The sequence below is a fragment of the Macaca mulatta genome, chromosome 15 (assembly GCF_049350105.2).
Source record: "Macaca mulatta isolate MMU2019108-1 chromosome 15, T2T-MMU8v2.0, whole genome shotgun sequence".
In the NCBI taxonomy this organism is placed as follows: domain Eukaryota; kingdom Metazoa; phylum Chordata; class Mammalia; order Primates; family Cercopithecidae; genus Macaca; species Macaca mulatta.
In genome coordinates, this window is record NC_133420.1 from 56,121,585 (window position 1) to 56,124,175 (window position 2,591).

At 39.4% G+C, this 2,591-nt stretch overlaps 1 non-coding gene across 1 annotated transcript; it reads right to left on the minus strand.

Annotated features, from left to right (window-relative positions):
- Nucleotides 1–254: 254 nt before the first annotated feature.
- LOC114672962 (U6 spliceosomal RNA) lies at nucleotides 255–359 on the minus strand. The gene has a single exon (XR_003723476.1). It is a non-coding gene; the product is annotated as a U6 spliceosomal RNA (small nuclear RNA).
- Nucleotides 360–2,591: the final 2,232 nt, after the last annotated feature.

Below are 2,591 nucleotides of genomic sequence, written 5' to 3' on the forward strand. Positions count from 1 at the left end.
AAAATAACAGTACGGAAGTTTTCAAAAAATTAAAATAGAAGTGCCATATGATCCAGTAATCTCACTTCTGGGTATATTCCAAAAAAATTAAAGTCAGGATCTAGAGGAAATATCTGCACTCCCATGTTTATTGCAACATTATTCACATGGCCAAGATAGGAGAACAATCTAAGTGTTTATCTGCCGACAGATGGGTGGATAAAGAAAATGTGCTTTGCATATACTTTAAAATTTTTTAAATAGATTTTTTAAAAAGAAATATGGAATGCTTCACTAATTAGTGTCATTCTTGCTCAGGAGCCATGCTAATCTTCTCTGTATTTTTCCAATTTTAGTACATGTGCTGCCGAAGTAAGCACTATAAATGTGTGTGTACATGTGTGTGTATACACATACAATGAAAGTACATAATTATTCAGCCTTAAAAAGAAGTTTCACTATTTGCAAACTTAGCATGAACCTTGAAGACATTATGCTAAGTGAAAATACGCCAGAAACAGGAAGACAAATACTGCAAGATCTCACTTTTATGTAGAATCTAAAAACCAAAATGCTAAGCTCATAGCAACAGAGAGTAGAGTGATAGTTACCAGGGTCTGGGCTTCAGGAAAAGGGAATATATTGGTAAAATACTGCAATCCTTTAATTATAAGACGAATAAGTACTAGAGACTTAATGAACAGCATGGTGACTGCAGTTAATAATAATGTATTGGGCATGTGAAATTTGCTGACAGTAGGCCTCAAGTGTTATCACTAAACACACACACACACACACACAAATGAATGTTATATCAGGATTAATTGAAGTTCTTTAAGAATGACTCTTCCTTTACTCAGGGACAAATACCTTCTAGCACATTGTCCAACCATCTGTTCATCTTAAAAGCCTAAAACCTTCAATAATCTATTCAAACAAATTTGAGCAAAATGAGAAAAACTAAGAATTTCACAGTTACTATATAAAACTATTAATAATCTGTCAATACTTTGAGGCATTGGTGCTGTATTAGTCTGTTCTCATGCTGCAAATAAAGACATACGTGAGACTGGGTAATTTATAAAGGAAAGAAGTTTAATTGACTCACAATTCAACATGGCTGGGGAGGTCTCAGAAAACTTACAATCATGGTAGAAGGGGAAACAAACACGTTCTTTACATGGTGGCAGCAAGGAGAAGTGCCAAGCAAAGAGGGAAAAGCCCCTTATAAAACCATTGGATCAGCCGGGTGCGGTGGCTTAAGCCTGTAATCCCAGCACTTTGGGAGGCCAAGACGGGCGGATCACGAGGTCAGGAGATCGAGACCATCCTGGCTAACACGGTGAAACCCCGTCTCTACTAAAAAATACAAAAAGCTAGCCAGGCGAGGTGGCGGGTGCCTGTAGTCTCAGCTACTCCTGAGGCTGAGGCAGGAGAATGGCATGAACCCGGGAGGCGGAGCTTGCAGTGAGCTTAGATCCCGCCACTGCACTCCAGCCTGGGCGACAGAGCGAGACTCCGTCTCAAAAAAAAAAAAAAAAAAAATCATCGGATCTTGTAAGAACACACTTACTATCACTATCACGAGAACAGCATGAGGGTAACCACCCCATGATTCAATTACCTCCCATCAGGTCCCTCCTAGGTTATGTGGGGATTATGGGAACTACAATTCAAGATGAGATTTGGATGACACAGCCAAATCAAATCAGCTGTCAAATGTGGTTCATGCTGGACACAATTTAACAGAATGAATGAAGGCTGACTCATAGCCCACTCAAAAAGTACTATTTAAGAATTATAAATTGAGTAAGCATCTCCCATTATACTAACAAATACAAAATGTAGAGGAGTTGTGGAATGAAGAAGGATGAGCTGTTGTTTTGTTTTGATTTGTTTTAATTGTTTGGGTGTTTGGTGTAATAGTTGTTTGCTGTATAACAAATTAGCACAAATCTCAATGACTTTAAAACTATGAAAAACAATAGTCAACCACTGTTAACTTCCAGAGTCATCTCTACATTTTCTAGAAAAAAAAAAAAAAAAAAATCTTGATGCTAGAGATTTTCCTTACTGAATTTCAGACTTACTTGCAAAATACCTCCCAAAACAAAACCTGGCCAAGTGGGAAAAGTAGCCTGAGTAACCCAGCTTCTCCAGTCCAAGGTTGGAGATCTTGGCTCCTGCAGAAGCAAACCAGGAGATTGTGGGAGAGGAGTAAATCTGACAGATGGGCTGATCATTGCATCTGGTGATTTACATACGGAACATATCTTATGGTTTCAGAAGCCCTTGTCCCTGTTGAGATTACTCTAGCCCTCAGAACCTGCATTCTGATCATTGATGGTAATGTGATGCTGTACTTTTCTGAACTTTTCTTTCATCTGGATAGGAGGGAGCCATGTCAAATCAGGAATTCTCATTTAAAATCTCTGCCTGGAGATGGAGTTTTTCCTTGCGTCTGTTCAGGCATGGTAGGTATCTCTGCCTAAGCCTCTATGATTCTTCTAAAATCAGGTCAGAGCCTTGCATGTGCCCCTGAGCTGCGGGATCCTGAGTCTACAATATCAGCCCCAATTTCCTCTGGGCCTGGACTTAGCACAGGGGCTGGT